At 42.8% G+C, this 25,709-nt stretch overlaps 1 long non-coding RNA gene and 2 pseudogenes across 1 annotated transcript; 2 read left to right on the top strand and 1 right to left on the bottom strand.

The window, feature by feature from the left end:
* Positions 1–671: 671 nt before the first annotated feature.
* Positions 672–23,858, bottom strand: LOC119310344 (annotated as a pseudogene).
* Positions 16,449–20,565, top strand: LOC119306461. Its single transcript, XR_005148955.1, has 6 exons — positions 16,449–16,514; positions 17,050–17,102; positions 18,163–18,307; positions 19,381–19,499; positions 19,755–20,045; positions 20,386–20,565. It is a non-coding gene; the product is annotated as an uncharacterized LOC119306461 (long non-coding RNA).
* A 16-nt stretch (positions 23,859–23,874) lies between the features above and the next one.
* On the top strand, positions 23,875–25,052 carry LOC119310343 (annotated as a pseudogene).
* The last annotated feature ends 657 nt before the right edge of the window (positions 25,053–25,709 follow it).

The following is a 25,709-nucleotide window of genomic DNA, read 5'->3' as shown; positions in this document are numbered from 1 at the left end:
ACATAGCACTTAGTCAAGGCACAGTTAGGTGGGATGCAAGTCAACACAATGTTCTCAGGGAATGATGATGTCGAAGGGGTGTCATTGAAATCACTCAAGTCATGGAACCAAAACAATTATTTCGGTGGTACCCTACTCGGTTGGGGAAACTTATGAACGAAATTGAGGAGACATTTATTTTGCCGCCAAAGATCCCTCCTGTTTAGACAATGAAGCTTTGTCCTCAGCAATTAAATAGTGTGCATCGAAATAAGTGTCCTTCCCGATCTAAAAGGAAGTTTGTCGCCTCTTATATATAGCATGTACTAAACCATGGGGAAGAATGAAAGAGCTCCTAAAATATGCATGGCGCATGGTATTGCCCTACAGTAAACGACCGCGAGGGGACATCTTGAGAGAGTGCCAACTCGAGATGTACTGACCCAATCAATTGATAACAGGACCAAAGGCAGATACAAGGAATTTAGTAGGGGAGAGTCACAGGCCGGGATGCGGTTGAGGGATGGTGGAGACTGGGAAACTGAGGGTAGCAACCATCGAAGAAGCATCATGGCATATTTAAATTCCGTCCACATGCGGCTGCTCAGAAAGAGACAACAAACATTGATGAATCACTTGGATCAAACAACAAAGAATACTAGATTAAAGTCCAAGTGTAATAAAACATAAAGTTAGGTGAAATCAGAGGCAGAAAATGATGGTAATGATGCACATAAAAAATGTGGTAAACATAAGGCAGAGTGCCAAACTTCTCTGATATATGAAGAGTAAAGCTTTATCCGATGAAATATGATCAGGCCTGTATAGCCTTCTTACACTGACTTTTGTTGATTCCAGATTAGCTTTACGAGATCCAGTAGCAGCATTGACAGTCTGCAAATGACATACCACATAGGGCTTTGGGCCCACATTTCTTCCAGACCTGTAGGTCCCACGACCCTCGACGGGATAGAAAAACTCAGGCTTGATATACAGGAAGTCGTGAACATTGTATGTCACATTCTTGAGGACAAAGCTGATCTTTCAGAGTATTTCGAACTCGTCACGAACCACTTCTCGCTCCTCACAAGAACTGCAAGCTCTAGTTCCGGCGCCCATTTTCTCATGAGGGAGAAAAAGGCACCTTTCTCAGGAAAATACATGCTTTTGCAAATGAACTCCAATGGCAAACCCTTCTTCTTCTTATCCTCTGCCGAGGCCCTCTCCACCCTAATAACTTCCAATTGCTCTTTTTTGCACCTGTGCCCCGAGGGAATCAACTAGATATTGTGAGGCAATGATTCTCTCATGTCACGTACTTTGGACACTTAACAACCATTGTCACCTCTCATACATTTCCAGTATTGCCGAGGACAGTGTGTGAACCATTTTGCATAACTCTACCATGGATCATCTGTGTGCTATCATGTGTCTCATACATATACTAAAAAAAACACATGATGGCTCCTGCCGAATCACCTTTGAATGTGAGTGCCCCACCAACAGCAACACTAAGATCTCCAACTCTCACACTTCTGTACGGAGCTTCTCCAGATGGTGTTTTCCCAACTGTTTGACCTTCACATTCTATTTCTTCACAAGCATATGATGATGTATTTCTAGACCGTGTTGATGGCGAGGTCCTCGAAACATGTTCCTCACCAACTTGAGCCTCCCCCTCAACATCATCTTCTTCATTTTCCTCTTGTTCCTCCTCAAATACCTTTTACTCATCATTCTCATCGCCCACCTTTGAATCCTCCGGGAAATGGGTTGCATAGCAATCACCAAATATCCTGCTGACCAACTTTGTGGTTGTCGCACGCATAAGATTTCGTTTGATATTGGGGCCATTTTTGCACTTTTGGGTTCAGGTTCTCTCCTCTCACCACTTGAGATTTATTCTTCATTGCTAGCTTTGTGTGCCCTCTTTCTTCAAACTTGTTGACAAGGCCTATGACGAAGGTGCACCATCGAATGGACTCATCTCGATAATTTGCGAACTGTTGAAGGACTATCTGTCCATGCACCACAACATATCTTCCAACAAGTGTTGCATCTGTTGAAATGAATGCATGGTGCCCTCTCTAAAATTCTGCTACTCTCTTGGTAACATCGGTGAAAGAAAGTTTTGAAGCGTGAGTTTGTTCTTTTAAGATGGCGATGATGTATACTGATAGCCAATCTTGCTGGTTAAAGGACAATGTCACACCATGACGCATACTGCTTTGTTGGCTGGAGTAACTTGTACCTAACATCATTGAAATTCATATGCAAGTTAGAGGGAGGTTTAATATCAAGGAATCACAAGGTTCATGCATAAATAGAATGCAAATTTCAAAATATGATTAGATCTGAAATGCAAGGAAAGCAATTGTAGGATGTATTCATATAGTATACATAACGAATTAGAGCTGCAGGAGTACTTACCAAGCTATATATGTTGGTTCGAATAGATATGTAGATCATCGAGCCACAAAATTCTATAAGACATTACTTGATTGGACTTAGATAAATTGGAATCCCTTGATCTTCCTGGTCAGATTTACTCGAGGAAGAAGATAACTCTGCTGGCTCAGCTGTTGAATAGAAAGTACCATCATCGTCTCTCATACAACTAGACCAAAGATGACAGTATCATTTACAACACCTGGTTTAACAGGGATGAGCCCCAAAGACATGAATCTGGAATCTGAATTATATAGTGCCCAATTGTTGAGTACTCTTACTGGCAGCATGCCATCTTCACTGTCAATCATGTACTCATCCATTTTTATATTGCATGGTGTATAGTATGCTGGTAATGGGTAGTCATTGGCAATCTCAACTTGACTGATCTAGATGTAGGCATTTTTAATTTTCTATGAACTACCACTCTTGGCTCTCAGCTTCTTTATTTTTCACTCTTCCTCTTCTTACAATAACCTTGCTAGTTTCTCTTCTTCATCCTCGTTCTTGGTCATTCACCTGCACCTCCTTGCACCGCCCATCCTTGATCGTCAGAGTTCCATGTGAGGCCAAAGCTGCCGGCTTGCTGAATCCCATGCTAGATTTACAGTCATTTGTTAGTGCCACAAGAGCAAGTAGTGTCGACAACATCTCATCATTGTTGTTTGCTGCATGATCCACTGCAGTGAGCTAGTTATGTACGAACTCACCGATGGATACCACATAGTCCTTTCTCACTATTCAATTGAAGCCACAACTCGAACTAATGGAACGGACAACACCAGTAAGCAGGTCTCCTAGGCTTAGCAAAGGGTTGCCGCCGACCAATCTAGCTAGCTTCATGTCTTCGTGTAAACTTCAACACAAACATGAGCTTTCTGGCTGAAAAGATTAAAATGAGACCTGTAGCTTCTTGTGGACTTCACACATATATAGTCAGCTAGTTCTATTGAGAGCGAAATTACCACAACGCCTTCCTTATAGCCGGAAATTTCCATCCCTTGATCCACCCAAATCTAATACATCGTATTCCCTTTTTCCTGTCCTTTTTGATATGAGCATCAAATGGCATGAGAAGAGCTGTCATGGAGACACCATCACTCTGAGACGTTTCTAACGGTTGCAGATTATCGTCTTTACCATGTAGGATGAAATTGATGAGTTTTCTACAGCATTGCTTATCTTCAGGTCCTGTACTTGTCAACCTAACTGCCTCTCTTTCCTCCTCAATTATGATTTCCTTGGTTGTGACAAGTGAATCTTCTTCAGATAAGTCAAATGCCTTCTCATTGAAATTCGAACAACCAACTTCTCTCTTTGATCTCTTGCAAACAACGGCATCGTGACTAATGTTGGTGGTAACATTGCTCTCCTCAATTATATTCTCATTGTTGCTTTTAGACTTTGTTTGGCGCCTCTTTGTTCCTAAAAGTGACAGAAATGTTGGACACATTTTTTGATAGAAATGTTAGACACATTTTTCAACAAAAATGTTGGACACATCGAAAGAACTGAATGCAGTGCAATTATGTATGCATGAGATGAATCCCATATATAAAAATATTAACATGGCAGTTTAACTACTCATTCTTTGATCGACTCAATATGATTATGCTCGCTTACTACACTCAGTGGCCTTGTAAAATATATTGTTGAATGATTATTCAATGCATGAGATGGAAAACGTACCAATAAATAACAATGGTGTCCCAATCCATAGTTTCATATACTACAACGCACATCAAAGTTAAAAATAATAATATTATGACCACTCCCATGTAATTTGCTATAACATGGAGAAGTTCACTGTTGCCGAAACTATAGCATTTCCGGGATTAAGTTTATCTAAAATTTCGGAACCAAAATAGCAAGGTAAGCACATATATCTGCAGTACCGGCAGAATGTGGAGAGTTTGACATAATTCCGCTGTAAAGTTTAGAATCCAGTAGATGTGTTAATTACAAGTTTAGATAAATGTAGCAACGAAATTATAAAATCAAGAGTTTAGCGTTACACCGCAAGACAACAATTCGTTAACACATTTTCAAACAAGCACATATATGGCAGAGCTACACCGGGTGAACGCAAAAAAATGATGGGGTGGAGAGGGGGGCAAAAAACTTACCTGGCCGGTTCAATCTACCTATCTCCACAAAGGCTAGATCACAATTCACCACGACAGAAACAAATACTCCTGCGCAACATAACCATAGATTAGACTATTAGAGAAATATGCTAATTAGAAGTTTAGATGCAAAAACACATATCTATGCAAAAATAACTAGACGCCACCATAAATCAAATAGAAGCACGTCCACCCAAATTTATACTACGCAAATACAATTAGCGATGCCACCATAAATCGAGCATAGAAGCTTCACCCAGATTCAAACCAAATAGGTGACGAGGCGTGACCATGTGTAAATCAAAAATAGAATCACGGTAAGCCAGATTCGAACCTAAATGGGTGATGAAATGACAAGTACATAATGCGATAACTAGAAGTACAGCAACCAAGAGCAGATGGACAAAAATGGGGAGAGGCACCGATGCAACCTATGGGCAATTGGGCACTCAACTCCACATAAGAAAGCAAGATCTATAGATCTGCAAGAAGCATCCATCAACTATCGGCTACGAGTTCAACAAAGGAGTGAGAGCGTTAATTACCTTGGCGGTGCAATCTACATTAAACCCATTCATCGTCGCGCAAATGGCGCTCGCTCGCGCGTGCCATGTCGGCAAAGGCGCACTGTGCGTGCCAGCCAATGGCAAGGGAGCTAGGTTGCGTACTGGCTGTGTACGAGAGAGGGGGAAAGAAAACGCGTCATTTCATGGGTGGGGACAAAAGAGAGCAGTTCTTTTTTCCCAACTCAACCTCCTCTCCTTCTTTCCCATCCTGACCGGCGGCTAGGGTTCCGCCGGCGCCGCCACAGCCACAGCCACCGGCGCCATCCTTGCTCGTCCAGTGCTGGCCACTTGAGAAGGTGGGCGCCGTCTCCGTTGCCGTCACCGTCGCCGCCTCCGACATCGACCTCGACCTCGACCGTGTCTGCGGCAGCGGCAAGGACCTCCGCCTGTAGGTCTCCTTCTCGCCAAGCGAGCGCTCGGGATGAGCAGGTACTTCTCTTCTCCGGCCTTTTGGCAGTTGGGATCCTCTCTCTTGTCGCCGCGCCAAGGGTTGTCATCATTGCCACCCCTGCCCATCCCAGGATCTCAATCTCGAGCGGGGGACATATGCGGCCACGAGCAGCCGCCGGGGACGCCTCTGCATCGTCGGCGGTGGAATTAGGAGAGCAGCATGCGGCGATTCTGGTGGTCCTTCCTACCTTCGAAAACTTCCGTATCCAAGCTCGTTTATGCTAGAAAGTGTTTACTGGAATGCATCTATTGCAACGGGTAAGTGTCTGACCTTGTAGCATCAAACAATTTGCTCTACGAACTGTGGATCAATCTAAACAATTAGAAATGAGAACAAAATTACTAACTGTAGCCCATTTGTGTATTTATTCATCAAGTTCAGTTTTGGAGATTATCACATATATTAGGTTTCCATTAATCTAGGTACAGTTTGCCAGTGCCACGCATTTCCTGTTACAGCCAGTTAATAATAGTATGTGAACTGGTTGAAATCATGGGACACTTGAGTCGTTTGTCTAACTAACACGGGTTAAATGACTGGCGTGTATCACATGCCTAATGGAGGAGACAGAAAATGCAACTCTTATGTTGCTATCCAATTTAGTGCAGACCGATAATCCATCGATCTCAGAGTGACACAAGGCATAGTGGGGTGAACTTTTTATTAGAAGGAGATTAGCTAAATATACGAAAGATCCTGCTCAAACATCCAGTTTCAGAAGAATGTACAACTGTAGGTAACCATGACGAGTCATCGATCTTCTACTGCCTTCCGCTCAATTTTGTTTGGACGGTGCGTGATTCCTTTCATCGTGTCTTCAATAAACCAAAGAGTTACTAGAGTAGTTCTAATCAGGTGTAAACTAATTGTGCATCGAGTCTTCAATAAACCAGAGCAGTTTCTACATACTACACATATCTAATAGTATTTGCTAATACTTGAATACCTTCTGACTGGATTGATTTGCAAGGAGACTCGATTGATTCTAATCATATACGGTGCACTTGTTCCATGGAGTAGCGACGGAGAGCAAGCGAGAGGGTTTAGTTCAGTTGAATCTGGGCATGCTTTTAGACTTACAATCGATCTTGATTTCCTGCTGATGCCTGTATCTGCATATGTGCAGCACATGCAAAGTTGGCCGACAAGAGCCAGCTCGATGAGGGCTTTCATTGAAAACATATATCTAATCTTATATTTAATCTGGATCTGATAGGAAAATGGTCAAAGGTTTGCTTTCTTTCAACATATTTTCTTTTACAACTAAATAGTAGATAATATTAAAAGCCACAAGATGCAAGCACTAGTGCAGAACCGGGCAATAGCACCGGTTCGTAAGGCCCTTTAGTGCCGGTTCCATAACCGGCACTAAAGTGTGGGCACTAAAGGCCCCTCCCTTTAGTACCGGTTCAGCACGAACCGGTGCTAAAGGGAAACCACGTGGCACGAGCCAGCTCCAGGGGCCTGGAGCCCTTTAGTACCGGTTGGTAAGACCAACCGGTACTATAAGGTTTGGGGGGTTTTAGTTTTATGATTTATTTTTCATTTAATTTTGTGTTTCCATTTTAATTCTTTTTCGTTTGCTGGTATTTTACAATACTACACATTGTACACGTTATGCATATATATATATATATATATAGAATTTCTAGTAGAACCAATCATGCATATATATATCATCAATGTCTCACAAACCATCAGATTAATTAATTCACACATACACACATATATAGCTATATACAATTTCTCCTACATATGCATGTTGCCTTCGGAGCCAGTGGCATTATAGCCTAATTGGTGCCTTCGGAGCACGATGACAATTGGAAGTGATTTTCATGGGGGCGGTAGCGGGTAATAGTATTCTCCCTTCGGATTTATGACCTGGTCGATCAAAAATCCCGCTATTTCCTCTTGAAGTGCTTCAACGCGCTCCGTTTCTAGGAGCTTCGCCCGCACCTCTCTGAACTGTTAAGAAGGAGATCAATATGCATGTGTATTAGTTGTGTGACTAGATATAGATAATGGTGTAAAAATTGTGAATAGTGTTTTGACAAGCGTACCCATTCCTGTATTTGAGATCTGCTCCTTTCGGACGCCATCATGCGAATGTTCTCGCAAACGCAGAATGCACACAGATCAGTCCCCTGCGCCTGCTTCAGGGCCTTTACGAGAATGGAATTTGATCAGATAATAATTAATCAAGCATGATAATTAAAGAGATGGCAGCTAGCTAGCTAGCTAGTACTACTTAATTACTTACCTTGGGTCTTCCCCATTTAAGCTTTTCTTTCCATTCGCCGTCCGTGACCCTGATGAACCTTGCCCAAGCCCTACTCGCCAACAAAGAAAATGAATAAAGGGGTTATTAAATAGTTCATATCATGAAATGACGAACTAAATAGGCCGAGATATATAGTTAATAATGATTGAAATTACCTGTTAACTATCCCAAACAAGATGTTATAGTCAGTTTTTTCTTTGAGTAGTGAGTCCAGTATTTCAACTGTTCCGGCGTCAACTTTAATGATACACAAGACTCAGTGATATCTGCATGCACACACTTTTGCATGTCTTAATTAAGCGGGCATATGTAAGCAAAAACATGTAGCTAGCTAGTAGGCGAAAACAGAGAATTTGTAGTACAAGACAGTGTGACTCACTGGAAGTTGTAAGGAAGTAGTATATCTTCATTGTATTTGAGGCGCTTCAAGAACTCTAGCATGTGTCCTCTACGGCCTTTTGATGACGTTCATCTATTTTCCATGTGTATTCATTAACGGTGTTTGGGTCAATGAACCCAATGCCATAACGTCCACCTTTTCTCATTTCATACATCTTCATCCTGCATATAATACCACAGAAAAGAATATAGTGAGGATAATTACAGGTAATGATTGATCAAAAGGATCACTACAGCTAGCTTGAGACTTAAATTACAGAAAGAAATCACTTACAGACAATAGCAACTGACAATAGGTTTGTCGAGTGCGTCTTGATTGTATAACTGAAACAGTTCAGAATACTCAACGGACACAGCTTTCTCATGGTAGTAATGATCCTCCTTGACATTCACCATGAGGGACAATCGATCGGAAATCTTGGTAATGTTCATGTACCATTGATGCAATTCATACATTCTCGTTGGGAGGTTCTTGACCTTGTCTGGCTCGACCAAAGGTTGGCCCCGGACATATTTCCGTTTTATTTCATCCTCTCTAAGCACAGGCATGGGCTCGATCTCGAGGAGTTGTCCAACAGTGATTTTGAGAACTTCAGCCTGCATTATATGCTCCTCCATTATTACCACATTGCCCATCTCAGGAACGTAAACTGTTTGCCCACAATAATATTGGGCGCGCGTACTATCACGTGTTGTTGGCACAACAAGCGAGGGGATCGATTGCGCCGCCTGTTCTCCCAGCTGGGGAATGGTTTTCCCGCATTTTTTGACAGCTGCTTCTTGTTTGCTCGATCCCGAGCTCGCCTCCTTATGTACACGTGCTCGATTTAACTTCCTGATGTGGCGCTCATAGTCTGTGTCAACAGGCTTGGGAGCTGGTGGTTGAGCCATACGAATGAAGTGGTCAATCGTTTCCTCAGGCACTTTCTCCCTTGGCGGCGTTGGCAGTTTCGGTGCAAAATGGGCTTCCACCTCGGACTTCGATATGGCTGCGATTTCCTCCTCGGACCTGTCATAAGCCCTCTGCAGAAGAGGTGTGAGGCTTGGACCATATTTATATCGCTTGCCTCCGCCTGTACTTCCTGTACTACCTCGACTCGTACCGCTACGCACCATAGTTGCGGGGTGTCTCTTCTGTGATTGCTGAGGCGGCGGAGATGGCTGACGGGGCTGAGTTGGACGAGGAGGAGTGGCCGCCTGAAGCTGTGCCAGACTTGGAGGAGGAGTGGCCTGAGGTTGTGCCGGACTTGGAGGAGGAGTGGATGTCTGACGCTATGGCGGACTTGAAGGAGGAGGAGTGGCCTGACACTTTGCCGGACTTGGTGGACTTGCAGGAGCGGGAGACTGCTGACTCGGTGGAGGACTTCGACGAGGAGTCAGCTGACGCGGTGTCGGTGGCCATCGAAAGATGATGCAATCCTTTTTTCATAGGATGATACGATGTTTGGCGTCTCCGAGAAAGCGCTCGTCGTCACCTCCAGGATAGTCAAGCTCTAGCTCCGAATATGGGTCCACCACCTCATCAACCAAGACACGAGCATAGCCCGCTGGAATCGGGTTGCAATGGAAGGTTGCCTCGGGGGGATTTGTGAAAGCAACGGCGTCCGCCACCTTCATGGATATGTTCTTCATTTTGACGTGTAGCTCGCAGCTAGTGTTCTTCGTGATGTCATCCATGGGGTATCTACCCAGCATTGCGTCGTCCGGGGCGGAACCCACGCTGCTTCTCGGCATGGATGGGGCGGTGCTATCCAATGCTGGATCATTCACTAGCTGCTGTAGCTGCTGAGACCCCCTTTGCTGGGTAACTGAGTCGATTTGCTCCTGCTGCCGCTGGAATTTGACTACCAATTCCGCTTGACTTGCTTCTAGGCCTTGAAGGCGTTCATAGTCCCACTTCCTCTGCTCCTCCTCCATCTTCCTCTTCTTATCCTCCGCAATCTTCTTTCTCGCACGGGTTCTGTAGTCGGTGTTCCAGTCTGAGAACCCCTCATACCACGGAATAGCGCCCTTGCCTCGTGTTCTTCCCGGGTGTTCAGGATTTCCCAGGGCACGCGTAAGCTCGTCGTTCTCTCTGTTGGGCTGGAACACCCCCGATCGTGCCTCTTCTATTGCAACAAGTATCGCATCGTCAGCTCCCTTCAGACTTGCCCTCGCCGGAACATTGCCTGTCTTCGGGTCCAACTCCCCCCCATGCGCATAGAACCAAGTCCTGACCCTGGGGGGCCAGCTCTTAGTAACCAGAGTGGCACCTGCATCCTCCATCTCTTTCTCAGACTTATCCCACTTAGGCATTGCCACGGCATAGCCACCTGGCCCCAGCTTATGGAACTTATCCTTTTTTCGGCATTCTTCTTGTTTATTCTCGACCGTTCCTTAGCTAATTCCAAATCCTTGAATTTCACGAAATCGTCCCAATGAGCACGTTGGTTCTCTAGTGTTCCCTCGAATACTGGAGTCTTCCTTCCTCCCTTGACGTACTTGTCCCATTCACGATTCTTGTGGTTCTTGAATGCAACCGCCATCTTCCTAAGAGCAGCGTCCTTGACTTTCTGCACATCTGCTTCTGTGAAATGATCTGGTAGGGTGAAATGTTCCATGAGAGTATCTCAAAGCAGATCTTTTTGATTCTTGTCGACAAAAGTAACATATGGACGTGGAGCAGCGTCCTCTTTGCCTTTTTGTCTTTTGTCTTTTGCTGGCTCTCTCCATTCTTTAAGGGAGATCGGGAGTTGGTCCTTCACAAGAACTCCGCACTGACGAATGAACTTGTCCGCAATCTTCTTAGGCGCTAATGGTTCGCCATTAGGTCTGACTGCCTCGATATTGTACTTTACACCCTTCTTCAACTTTTTGTTCGGGCCTTGTTTCGTCCTTTTGCCTGAAGATTTGCTCGATCCGGATGGCTGAAAGAACAAAGATCGATTCGTTAATATATCTTCAAGTCATTTAAAACATGTGATGATCACCAGATACCTGCTTATATAAATATATATACCTCGCCGGTCTTTGTTGTTTCAGGATCAACATGTTCTTCTTCATTTCATGACTTCATCAATTCGGTCGTCGCGATCGAATATCATATCACCCTCTTCGGCGTTGTTTAGAAATTCAGAGCCGTCATAATCTTCTTCATTCTGATCATCATTTGGCCCGCGTATCATATCGAACATGGTCTGTTCTCCCTCTCTGTCGGTATTGTCTGCCATAGCTTTTATTTAACTAATTAAAAAGAAATATAAAACAATTTAGTATTCAAATTACATCGTCTCGAATAATAGATATAATCTCGAATACTTCGTCTAGAATAATAGATATAATCTCGAATACATCGTCTCGAATAATATATAATATTGAATAGTACATCACTAGCTAGCTAATTAAAGATCGAATACAACAGAAGAATCTAGGACACTCGCGGTTCCTGCGACGCGGGAGGTGGACACCCAAAGAGAAGGAACCCTCACAGGATCATAGCTGAAGTGAGATCCCTGAAGATACTGCCAGGTATTGGAGAACCTGCCGCCCTCTAACGCAACCATGTAGCGATGGACGTGCTCGTCCTCCTCCCTGACACGGCGACGTACCACCTCCGGCGGGGCCGGGTCCCTCCGCATCGAAACTGGCCCACGCGAACGCCACCAAATGAGATCAGGGTCGACGACGGGACCCGGGGTCGGGTTCCTCATCAAGCGGCGTGCCCCTCCAGGCAGCACCTCCCAGTGCCAGCCCGGCGGAGCCCAGTCCCGGACATGGGTCGGCTGGACGTCGTCGCGGACGGGTCGACGGCGAGGATGCGGGCCAGGCATCGTCGAGAACAAATACTAGCTATATGCCCGCAAAAAGTAATATTTTTTTAATGATTGGATTTTGATAACTAAAATTTCTAATATTTCTACTATTTCAAAAATCTATATACTATTTCATACTAATTAAGCATCTAACACTAAAAACAGAAAACACAACTTCTATACATCCATTAAAAAACTGAAAAACAACATTATATAAAAAAATTCCATACTAATTAAACACTAATTATATCCATCTAACATGCATTCATACATATATAATAGTGAAAAAATAATAATCTAAATAATCTAAACTAATTAAACATACAAAATACGTATATACTAATTAAACACTAAATAATCTAAACTAATTAAACATACAAAATACATATGTACGTGTGTGTGTGTTCATGCATGCTTGTGTGTGTGTGTGTATGGGCTTGGGGAGGGGCGGCGCCCATGGTGGCCGCCGGGGGCGAGGGAGAGGGGTTAGAGGGGGAGAGCTCACAGCGGGCGACGGCGAGGCGACGGCCGGGGCGGCGACGGCGGGGACAGCGCGACGGGGACGGGGACGGCGCCACGGGGACGGGCCCGGGGCGGCGACGGGGACGGGGGCAGCGACGGGGACGGGGGCGGCGACGGAGACGAGCGGCGACAGAGACGATCAAGGGCGGCGGCGACGGCGACGGAGACGGAAACAAAGGAACAAACAGAGAGGGAAACTGAAATTTTCGTAGTTGTTGTATATATAGAAGGCACCTTTAGTACCGGTTGGAGCCACCAACCGGTACTAAAGGCCTGTTTTGGCCAGGCCAAGCGGCGGGAAGCGACCCCCTTTAGTACCGGGTGGTGGCACAAACCGGTACTAAAGGCGTACTAAAGGCCTCGCGCTGCCACCCCAAAGTTTAGTCCCACCTCGCCGGGCGAAGGGCAGCCGCACTGCTTTATAAACCCAGCCACGGCTACCACTTCGAACTCCTCTATATAGCTAGCAGGCTTGTGGGCCTAATCTCTGCGTGCTGCCCTGTGAGTCTGATGGGCCTTTAAGGCCTGTAATTACACACCTGTGGCCTATCAGGCCCACAGGGCAGCGCCCCAATTTTTTTTATAGTTTTTTCTTTTCTGATTTATTTTCTTCTATTTATTTTTGCGTAGTTTTTTGTATAGTTTTTTCTTTTCTATTATATTTATTTTCTTCTATTTATTTGTGAGTAGTTTTTCATCTAGTTTGCCAAAATTCAACATTTTCAGAGTTCATTTTGAAGTGATTTTCAATTTCACGGTCATTTTGTAAACGATTGAAAAATAGCAAATATAATTTTTTTTCTTTTCTGCTTTATTTCTTTCTCTATTTATTTCTGAGTAGTTTTTTCTTTTCTGCTATATTTATTTTCTTCTATTTATTTTTGAGTAGTTTTTTTATATAGTTTTTTCTTTTCAGCTGTAGTTTTTCTTTCTTTTCTGCTATTTTTTCTGTTAGTGCCCGTAGTTTTCAAATTTGAATAGTTTAAATTTTGAATTATTTGAAATTAGTGTGAATTTGTTTGCACATAAAATTTCTTCGCGTTTCAAATGCCAAAACACATAACTACCCTAACTATTACAGAGATTCCCCTCTCGGTGCGAAACACAGAAGAAAGTGATGATAGCTAGTGAAGCCGATCACATCCCAGATCTTTGGGTGTGGAACTTTTTCTTCGCGTGTGTCCCTTTGCGCCGTAACCATGGAAAATCTTCATCATTTAACGGGATGCTCGGGTCAATATTCACTGTGAATGGAGCAATTTCATCAAACTTTTCATAATCTTCTGACTTGTGTGTCTTGTCATCCACTCCCACGATGTTTCTCTTCCCAGAAAGAACTATGTGCCGCTTTGGCTCATCGTACGATGCATTCGCTTCCTTATCTTTTCTTTTTCTTGGCTTGGTAGACATGTCCTTCACATAGAAAACCTGTGCCACATCATTGGCTAGGACGAATGGTTCGTCTGCATACGCAAGATTGTTGAGATCCACTGTTGTCATTCCGTACTGCGGGTCTTCCGTTACCCCGCCTCGTGTCATATTGACCCATTTGCACCAAAACAAAGGGACCTTTAAACCACGTCGATAGTCAAGTTCCCATATGTCTTGTATATAACCATAATATGTTTCCTTTCCCGTCTTGGTTTCTGCATCAAAGCAGACACCACTGTTTTGGTTGGTGCTCTTCTTATCTTGGGCGATCGTGTAAAATGTATTACCATTTATCTCGTACCCTTTGAAAGTCATTATATTCGAAGATGGTAACTGGGACAGCAAGTACAGATCATCTTCAATAGAGGTGTCATGCATGGTACGTGTCTGCAACCAGCTGGCGAAACTCCTGGTTTGTTCATGTGTAATCCAGTCATCAGACCGCTCTGGGTGTTTGGAGCGTAGCAAATTCTTGTGTTCATCCATATACGGAGCGACCAAGGCGGAATTCTGTAAAACTGTGTAGTGTGCTTCAGTGAGAGAATGTCTGTCCATACATATTATTTGTTCCCCTCCTAGCGTGCCTTTTCCATCCAGTCTGCCCTTATGCCGCGATCGACGGTGGTTACGACGGAGATTTAGAAGGCACTAAGTAAACCACACCTACATATGCAAACTAAGTGTTATTTTAACCTCAAATTGCATATAAATCAAATACTAGCACATATATATATTTCCTCCCAAATTACTAAACTCACAAATTAATAACTATATAAAGCATTGCAAGAGCTAATCTAGCAATGAGAGATGAAAGGACAAAGTTACTAACCTTTGTGATCATTTGAATGGATGGGGGCCTTCAAATCTTGACAAATTTTGGGCAAAATGTGTGATGAGCTCGAGAGGAAGAGGGGAAGAACAGAGAGGGGAAGGGAAAGGGGAAGAACAGAGCGAGCTCGGGTGGACGAAGGGTTTATGTAGGACGACCTTTAGTACCGGTTCGTGCCAAGAACCGGTACTAAAGGTGCTGGAGGGGGCCCAGACTGACAACATCCTGCCACCACTCTCATTAGTACCGGTTCGTGGCACGAACCGGTGCTAAAGGTTAGCCACGAACCGGTACTAATGAGAGCAGCCCGGCTAGCCGTTGGAACCGGCACTAATGTATACATTTGTGCCGGCTCAAATACAAACCGGCACTAATGTGCTTCACGTTTGACCATTTTTCTACTAGTGGGGCCTGCAAATCTTGAAAAATTTGGGGAAAATTTTGTGATGAACTCGAGAGGAAGAAGGGAAGAACACAGGAGAGGGAGAGGGGAAAGGGGGAAGAACAGAGTGCGGGTGGACGAAGGGTTTATATAGGACGACCTTTAGTACCGGTTCGTGCCACGAACCGGTACTAAAGGTGCTGGAAAGGCCCCACTCTGACAACATCCTGCCACCACTTTCTTTAGTACCGCTTCGTGGCACAAACCGGTGCTAAAGGTTTGCCACGAACCGGTACTAAAGAGCTCCTCCCGCCTAGCCGTTGGAACCGGCACTAATGGACACATTAGTGTCGGTTCTGTTACAAACCGGGACTAATGTGTCTCACATTTGACCCTTTTTCTACTAGTGAAGGAACCAACAAATGTGTATATCCCAACTCCATTATATTGGACATTTTTTTGGTTAATCTGATTTTCTATTTATTTGCATTGAATTTTGGTAAGGGCAACCCCTTTATTTATGTACCTTCTTTAACAGTTGAACAATATTTGCGGTATTATCTGAGTGTGCTTTATTAATGTATTTCAGGCAATCTATGATAGCATATTTGTTGATTGTCATTTGCAACTTTCTTCTTGAGCAAGCTGAAACAAAAGTAAATATCCATCTCTCTCCCTTTTGGAAGCAAGTTGCAATAGAATGGATAAAATTAATGAGTTTAGCATCAATATCTTATTTTCACTACCAGTCAGGTCTAACTTCTTGAATGATAGTCATTATTGGATTCAGAGTTGTATCGACGTCTTCTATTCTTGAAGGTCTAAATCTATTTCCATTGTGTGAAGAAGAAAATGGTTGTTGACATGTTTAGTAGCCTAAGATCTTTCTCTTGCATGTGGTTCAGCTGCTATTTTGAAACACAACTGCTGAGGTGCTTATCTTTTAGTTGGAATTTTGTTAAACGGTCTGAAGCTATCATAATTGTACTATTGTAAAATGCATACAAATTGCTAGAGTTAATATATGTACGAGTGTTTTTAGCTTCATAACATTTGAGAAAATTCGTCGTTAACAGTTTGATCAACAATGTCCTAAATAATCCGGATAAAAGATAGATGGAATGAATACATGTGTAGTTAAATACAATATTATATGATATATAACATGCCAACCCATCTAATTTGCATCACTGGTTGCCTTGTGTTCGCCTCTATTTGATGTGACTTCTCTATTTTGCTGCAGGTGCTGCTCCATCTATCGGTTGCAGCTACAGCATGAGCCCCTCTTTAGATAGATGGATGGAATTATGTAAGCATTTTATACTGATGCTTGTCCGGATTTTCAGATCATAACAAGAGTTTGTGAAGTGTCAAAACCTATTATATGCCTTCTCTTTGGTTGTCACATAAAGCTAAGTTGGTTCCCCTGTTTAGAATTTAGATAGAAGTCAGTGTTGAAACATTTTCTATTTATTCCTTTCATATAGTATGTTTAAGACTGTTTGTATTAGTGATGTTTGATCTAGCTTATTAGTAAAACACGCTCACATTTATTTGTACTTCCTTGGTTAGCTGCCGCATTTCTTTGGCTGGTTTGGTTCAAGACAAGGTGGTTCGCTCACTTTCTTTTCCTTTCACATGTCCTTTTGGTTGTCGTTACTGTCATTGTATTGACTAGATGATCCTTTACATTATTGGGATGGAAAGTCTGTTCAATTTGGTGTTGCCTGTAAATCATTTTACATACTATCTACTCTTCATAATTCAAGTGTAAATATTGTTGCATAATTTACTATAACAAAAGAGGCTTTATATGTTAATGAGTCATCGGTTTTCTCTTGCAGATACTACGAAGTCTTTCTGTGAGGAAGCTTTTGTCAGAATGTTTCTTTTACAAGTGAGATTATCATGTTTTAATAGATCACCTCCAATGATTTTATTTGTCCATGACAACTCCCACGTTTGGCAGCAAGCTATTCATCTAGCCAATATTTTTTTTGTCTCTGTCCAATGATATAAATTTTAAATAATTGAAGCTAGCATTGTAATGCTTCAGGTTTTTTCTTTCGCTGACTTAACTTTTAAACTGCTCACCGCTTAGTGCTCATTCATACTCTATTACAATTAAAGGTAATTTACAAGAAATTGTAAAACTTCTTTTTGCGTCAGGAAATATATGATAAAAAAATTTGTGGTCAGCCTAGGTTTTATCAAGATATTTGTTATTTAAAAGATTGCTCTGTATTTATTTCCTACCAGGAATTCCATTGCATTTCGTGCCCATTGAAACTTGGCTATTAACAACCAGAAGCCACTTTTGCTCCCTGTGTAAGTTGACCATTGTAGTGCAGTGTTTGATATGTTGCCAATAGCTTTTCCGTGAGCACTTTCTCGCCACTTAGTTATTCCTTGAATCAAGTGGATAGCTATTTTGGCTATTGCAGGTTTTGTTATCCTTGTGATTCTATACTTACTCTGTTCCGGAATATAAAGGCCCATAAGTTATGTCCCAAATCAAACTTCTGTTGCTTTAACCAAGTTTATGCATAGAAATTTAACAGACACCGACAGTATAGTCCTTGACATTACAAGATATGAGAGCGTCTCTTTGTTTCAGCAAGTCGTGGCAATAATGTTCTCAAGTTTGTAAACATATGAGATAAAGAGCACATCTCTTTGTATTTTGCCATGGCCACCTTTATTGTTACATGGTGTTTTTCATGAAATATTGGGTATATTATCTACAGATGCAAATTTGAAGTTAACTTTATCAGGCCTTGTCATATATATGTGTGTTACAAGAATGATTGTTCGGGAATTGAGTTCAACCAAATTGTTTCATTCACAATAGCAATGGTGCATTGCAGGACGAGTGTTCAACGTGCACCAGTACCCTGTTTTCTATTTTGATAGTTGTGATGACACTTCTGGTTTGGTGCTTCTTTTTGTGTCTGTAGGAAAACAAAGTTGCACTGATTTGACAAGGACGGGGGCAGTGGAAGGAGCGTGGCATGGGTACAGTCAGGCTTCTCAAACGGACAACCAAGGTCCGCCTTGTCATGCGACATGCCAAGAGCCTCAGGATCTGCGGCAAGCACCTTGGTACTTCTTTACTTGTCCTTTTTTGGGGGATATGTTCCCTCTCTATCAATCTCTTTCTAAAATTTTCTCATCTTTGTTTCTGTGCCTGCAATGTGGTCGGTGAAATACGGTCATTGAATAGAGTTTGCAGCTCATACTACATAGGAGGACATAGCATGAAGAGGGCGATGACCCTTGGGCGCTTTCCACGGGATTAAGGGCTTGGACGTCGTCGTCGTCCATGCCCATCCGCGCTGGGCACCTTAGTGAACCCCGTCGGCTCCGTCGATCTACTAGACCTAGGTTTCATGGCGGCGCAGATGAAGGCCTTTTTCGACTCCAGGCCGGCCGCAGCCACAGCATCGACGACAACCAGATCAAACCCGACTCCTCCGACATATGGATCGACCGTTGCTCCCTTGCTGACTACCACAATGGGCTGATCGGCATCACACGCCAAAGCACCCACGTCACCATCTCTAGGCCGTTCCCTTTTCTTCTCTCTGTCCTTGCTGCCACGGCGACTGGGTCATCAGGCTCGAACAGTCTTTCAACATATGAGTGATTGAGTGATACAGGAAGCTGGCTCAGATTTTGTTTTCGATCTGATTGTGTGAGCTGAACATGTGGTTATCTTACATCTTGGTATGTTCATAGGATATGTTCGTTGATGTTTACCTTTTTCTGAATATCTTGATTATAAAACATGTTTGATGCAATTTTGGAGCTGAATGGTTGTTCAGTCTGATTTATTCGTACAGTCCATGGTACCACATCTGCAAGCTACATCTTGTGCAAATTTGGTGTGTGTGTGTGTGTGTGTATGTGTGTGTGTGTGTTTGTGTGTATGTGTCTCTCTCTGTGTGTGTGTATACAGACTAATGTTCTTACTAATATGATCTGATACCCTATGTGTGCTAACTAGGCCTTGTACTGGAATTTCAATATTATTTCATTTGTAATGTTGGTAAATGCTCTTGTTGGCTTGGTTGTATAATTGGATAAGAACTATAGTAGGATCTACACTTGATTTTCGTGTGTTGCTAAATATCTAACTTGGTCATGCACTCACGATCGCTGCCTTCTTCCTCCAGGCTGGCAGTCACCTGCAGGCTAATGTGACGAGGTGATGAGATACACGAGGGGTGGGAGAAGGACTGCAGGAGGACATGCCCTGTTTTAGATCCACCCGATCATTCCAAGTTTTTGCAAGGTCCGCTTCTCATGAAAAAAATTCTTTCGATGAGCAGCCTAGCCAAATAATTACAATTAGTCCTTTTAGTTGGATTTAGTATTAGCTAAATTATTTTCTTCCCGTGACACTGAACAAACTGAGTATAATTTTATTTTGCTTTAGATTAGTATTGTAGAGTAGGAAGATTTGCAAAAAATTGTATAATATTTTTGAATTCTTCTCAAACTGAAAGGATCACATACTGAAGCAAATAATTTATGTATTGTTATGTAGGAGTTTGGATTACCCTGAAGACTTCTTTTAGGATCTTGAATTACTCTGAGCAATTCGCACAAGAGTTGAGAGTATAGTCTGAACACTAGCCATAGTGTGCCACGACGACCACTTGCATACAGGAGCCTCGCGGCGCGGTCATCTTTCCTTTCTCCTCCTCCAGCCCCCTTCCTTTAGCTCTCATTGTAGCTTTTATGTGCAAGAGATTTGATCATGGGCATAAGCAAACAGTTTCACATTTCATTGGTGCACGCGCATGAAAAATGAACTTGGAAGGATTTCTTTTCTAAGGTGATTTTTTTTCATTATTGTATGCACGAGCATCATTCCTAAATATACTTTATCATTTGTACCCTCTTTTTGGTCCATGACGACCGTGATGTTCCTAATGAAACACAGGTCTGGAATTTATAATTTCCTGGATTAGTAGCCATTAGCGTATTCCTCATTTTTGTTTCCCTGGTCTCCCCTTTGCAATGCTCAAGATTGCCTGCTAGGTTTTCACTCACTATGAGAAGCTACTCAGACACACATGCATGACGCATGATAGATGCATTCCTTATATTTCTTTTCGATATGATAGCTTTGAGCCTTTGACTTCCGTCTTTTTCATATATCTTTCCTTCTACAGTGTGAGTCTGGTTTCATGGAAATGTGCACTCCACAAGTGTGATTCGGAGGAGACTGGATCGAGCTCACGAGAGGGTCAGTATTAATTGTTCAGGTTGGCTTCACTGTTTTTTCCGCTCGACTTGTATGTTGCTTTTTATCTGTATATAATGAACCTAGAATATAGTTATGTATTTTGTAATACTTAATTCTTCAAAGTGATAACCAGTACTATGAATCTTGACGCATACTCCCTCTGTCCGAAAAAGCTTGTTCCTCAAATGGATGTATCTAGCACCAAGTTAGTGCTAGATATATCCATTTGAGGGAGATGCTTGGGACAAGCTTTTTCGGACGGAGGGAGTACTATATTTATTTGGTGGTATACTTTAGCCCAGATTATGGGATTTTTGTTCAGGTATAGTTTCAACAAGTGAATCTAGAGTTGTTTGTGTTGCAGCAGATACTTCTATTTTTCTATTAACTAAAATTATTGCCCCTTTGTGATCATGCGAAATATTTATCACTAGAACTTTAGTACAACCCTTCTTTTTATTTATACTTGGCAAGAAAAAGTTATTTTAATTATCCTAAAGTTGCCTCCCAGATGATTATTCAGTGCATGTTGGAACAACCAGCCGCTCTAATGTGCATAGCTAAGATTGAGGCGCACAAGACCGCCTCAAGAGGCGCGCCACGGGCGCGCCCCAACTACTAGTCTCCACCAAGGGTAGATCACAGATCCACCACCAAGATCGAAACTCTTGCAGAACAAAACGATCGAATAGACCTTCAAAGAAGTATCCTAATCAAAAGGCTAGATGCGGAAACATGGATCTATGTAAATACAACAAAATATAAGCATGAATTGGACATAGAAGTAAGTTCACCTGGCTTAAAACTACACAAATACAAACAGCGACACCACTATTTATAAATCAAGTCATAGAAGCACCGTCACTCGGATTCAAACCAAACTAAAGGGCGCACGTGAACGAGGTAGAAACACCAGCCTGTGGCTGGTAGGAACTGTGCTAGAGGACGAGGACGAAGCCCCTGGTTGAGCGTCACAAAGATCATCGGCAAAACGATCCACCGACCGGCTGGCTACACGTACGCACACCAGGCATGCGAGACCGCAAGATCCAGAATCAAGAGTTGAGAACTCACCGGAAAGATTTGGAGAAATTGCATGGCATCAAAGGACTACACGAGGACGCGATCGGCAAAGCAAACCAGAAACCAGGTCCTTAGGGAAACATCCAAATCCCTCCCCCAAAAACTAAAACTGCACGACGAAGCAACCAAGCCGAGACAAAAGACGTCGAGCAAAGCACGCGCCACATGCACGCGGTGATATGTATGTCTTACCGGGGCAGGCAGGCGAGGAAGGAGCCGACTGGCTAGTCCCTCCGGCCACCGGTGAAGAGAGAGGAAAATGTGCGTGTCATGAGGGGAGGAGGTCCCTCCTCGTATCGTCAGCTAGCTAGCCTCGTAGGTTCGGAAGGGAGCGACGAGCGTGAGAGAGAAGTGATGATTGGAATGGAGGCGAGGCGGGGCTTGTGAACTGCTGAAGGATTATCTTTCCATGCACCACAACATATCTTTCAACAAGTGTTGCATTTGTCGAAATGAATGCAGGATGCCCTCTCTCAAATTCTGCTACCCTCTTGATAACATCAGCAAAGGAAAGTTTGAAGCGCGAGTTTGTTCTTTTAAAATGGCGATGACACAGGCAACCGGTCTTCTTGTTTGAAGGATAGTGTCACACCATGGCGCATACTGCTTTGTTGTCTGGCGTAACTTGTACCTTGCATAATTAAAATTCTTATGTAAGTTAGAGGGAGGTTTTATAAGGAATTGCAAGATTTCATCCATAAATAAAATGGAAATTTCAAGATATGATAAGATCCAAAATGCATGGCAAGGAATTGTAGCAGGTGTTTCATATAGATAATGGATTTGAGCTGCATGGGTACTTACCAACCTATGTCGGTTCGAATAGATATGCAGATCATCGAGCCACTAAATTATACAACCCATTCCATGATTGGACTTAGATAAATTGGAATCCCTTAATCTTCCTGGCCAGATGTACTTGAGGAAGAAGATAACTCTGCTGGCTCAGCTATTGAACAGAAAGTCCCATCATCGTCTCTCATACAACCAGACCCAAAGATCGCTATATCATTGTCAGCATCTAGTTTCATAGGGATGAGCTCCAAAGCATGAATCTAGAGTCTGAATTATAGAGAACCCACTTGTTGAGTATTCTTACTGGCATGCCATCTTCATTGTCAAACATGTACTCATCCATTTCAAAATCGCATGGTGTATAGTATGCGGGCAGTGGGTATTCGTTGGCAATCCGAGCTTCACTGATCTTGATGTAGGCATTTTTAGTTTTCTGTGAACTTCCACTCTAGGCTCTCTTCTTCTCCATTTTCCACTCTTCCTCTTCTTACAACGTACTTGCAAGTTTCTCTTCAACCTCATTGTCGGTCACCTGCACCTCCTTGCACCGACCATCCTTGATCGCCAGAGTTCCATGTGAGGTCAAAGCTACCGGCTTGCTGAATCCCACCATAAATTTACACTCATTTCTTAGTGCAACAAGAGCAGGCAGCATGGACACATCATCTCATCATCACTGTTTGATGTATGATCTAGTGCAGCAAGCTGGTTATGAATGAAATCACCCATGGAGGTCACAAAGCCCATCCTTACCATTCCATTGAAGCTTCTGCTTGAATTAAATGAAACGAACGATGTTAGTGAGCAGCTCTTCTAGACACAGTAAGGGATTTTTTCCGACCGATCTAGCTAGCTTCCTGTAAACTTCAACACATACACGAGCCTTTAGGCTGAATTGGTCAAAATAAGACCCATAGCTTGTTGTGGGCTTCACACATTTACAGTCAGCTACCTCTGTTGAGAGCCAAATTACCGAAGTGCCTTCTTTGTACCTAGAAATTGCCCCACCCTTAATCTGCCCAAACCTCACACTTTGTATTACATTTTCCTATGCTTTTCCATCTCATCATCAAAGGACATGACAAGAGCTGTCATGGAGACACCATCACTCTGGGACATATCAAACGGTTGCACATTACCATCTCTACCATGTAGGATGAAATCGAGGAGTTTCTTCCGGCATATCTTGTCTTCAGTTCATGTTCTTGTCAACCTAATAGCCTCTATTTCTTCCTTAGTCTGAATTTCCTTGATTTTCACAAATGAAGCTTTTTCGGATAAGTCAATTGCCTTCTCTTTGAAATTCAGGAAAACAACAGCTGTCTTTGATCTCTTGTTGGCAATTTCCGCATGATCAATGTTTGTGGTAGCATTTCTCTCCTCAATGAACGCATCATCCCTCTTATGAGGCTTTGTTTGTTGACGTATAAATGCATATGTACGCGGGTGTAGAAAAATTTCAGATCTGGTCATTCTTGCCTCAACCTCGGCAAGCCCAGGTTTTATCCCCTCCCCCCGCATCTATCCTATTCTGGAGATGGCAGAGACAGAGCACATGGACATCGTCGAAGTGATAATGACCGCGGCTGTGCTGGCGGAGGCGTGGATGCCTGGCTTCGGGCCTCACATGGGGTGCACGTTCGACTCTGAGAAATTCTCCAACTTGATGTTGCAGATAGAGGTCCTTGCCAGAGGAGGATCTGTCCCTGACTCGGTGAGCAACAACGACGAGAAAGCCGATAAAGGACATACAATTGACTCTTCCTCAACAATGGCAGGCAAGCCAGTTTTAACCCTAAAGATCATTCTTATGAACTCACTTATTCTAGCTGGAAGAAGTCCTTTCTTTCTAAAGCTTTTCACTAATGGCATGAAAGAATCCGGGGAGACGCATCCAAGAATTAGGATTGCTGATTCAGAGGAAAATGCCCTTATGGAGCTTCTAAGATTCATGTATAGTGCAAAGTTGACAACAATTGAGCCCACTCTTCTGCTCAACATCTTGATGGCTGCTGATAAATTTGAGGTTCTTGCTTGCATGAGGCACTGTAGTCAGTTGCTCACAAGCCTTCCTACGACCACATAATTTGCATTTCTATACCTAGACCATCCATGATCCTCTTTAATGGTTGCTGAAGTTTAGAGTGTGGTACATGTAGCCAAGGAATTCCTCGCTGACAAATACAAGGATTTTCGTAAGTTCGAAGCTGACGTGATGAACATCGCACTTGTTGGGATCGAGTCCATCTTTTCGAGTACTGACTCGATGTTACTATCTGAAGATGATGCATATTACTTCTTTCTCAACTGGGCCAGTGTGCGATACCCAAAATTTGAGGAAAGACGGAAGATCTAGAGTTGCCGTTTACTTCTGCTGGTACGCTTCAGTCATATGACAGGTTTGTCACTTCAGAATGTCCTAGCATGCACTGATGATGATATAGACCATGAGCGAGTACCTCAATGTATTGCTGAAATACTTCTATACAAAGTTTACCCAACACAGATGGAATGTACTCATGCAGCAGAAGTAGTAACCCATCACAATTTTCCGAGGAAACTTACGAGTGGAGGACCATGAAAGTTGTTGCGTTCGATCGACCCTGCCCACATGTTACAGTTTACATTGCATCGGAACCAAGAGGTCTTGAGTTTACGATCTGGCTGGCGCAATTTAAAAATAAAAACTGCAGCCCACTTTCGGTCCACATTTAGGCCTGAGGGAGCCACACGTGTGGGTGAGTGTTTGACATATAAATGCATAACCCGTATTTCCCATCAAGTTGAGCTTTTGGGTGAACTGGCTTTTGCGTGCAGTTCTATATTGCTTGGCACCTCTTTGTTCCTGAAACCAAAAAAATGTTGGCTACACTTTATGATAAAAGGAATGTTAGACACATTTTTTGGGAAAAAAATGTTGGATGCATTGAAAGAACTGAATGCAATGCAAGTATGTATGCATCAGATGAAACCCATACATAAAAGATATTTCTGATGTTTAATTACTCATTCTTTAATCCAGCCAATCTAATTATGCTCGATTATTTGAATGCATGAGATGGCAAATATACCAATAAATAACAATGGTGTCTCGATCCACATCCTCATATACTACACTGTACAACAAACCAATAAAAATAATAAGTTAATGTCTAAACATTGAGAACAAAAATAGCAAGGTAAACATACGTACCTACAGTACCCGCAGAATGTGCAGAGTTTGGCTTAATTCCCCTATAAAATTTGGAATCAAGTAGATATGTCAATTAGGAGATCAGATAAATGTAGCAATCTAATTGCGAAATCAAGAGTCTATGGTTACACCACAAAGCAGCAATTTGTTAACACATTTTCAAACAAGAACAAATCATG

Source organism: Triticum dicoccoides, chromosome 5B, assembly GCF_002162155.2.
Source record: "Triticum dicoccoides isolate Atlit2015 ecotype Zavitan chromosome 5B, WEW_v2.0, whole genome shotgun sequence".
NCBI classification, from domain to species: Eukaryota; Viridiplantae; Streptophyta; class Magnoliopsida; order Poales; family Poaceae; genus Triticum; species Triticum dicoccoides.
The sequence above is the reverse complement of the archived record's forward strand: the minus strand, read 5'-3'. Positions and strand labels throughout refer to the sequence as shown.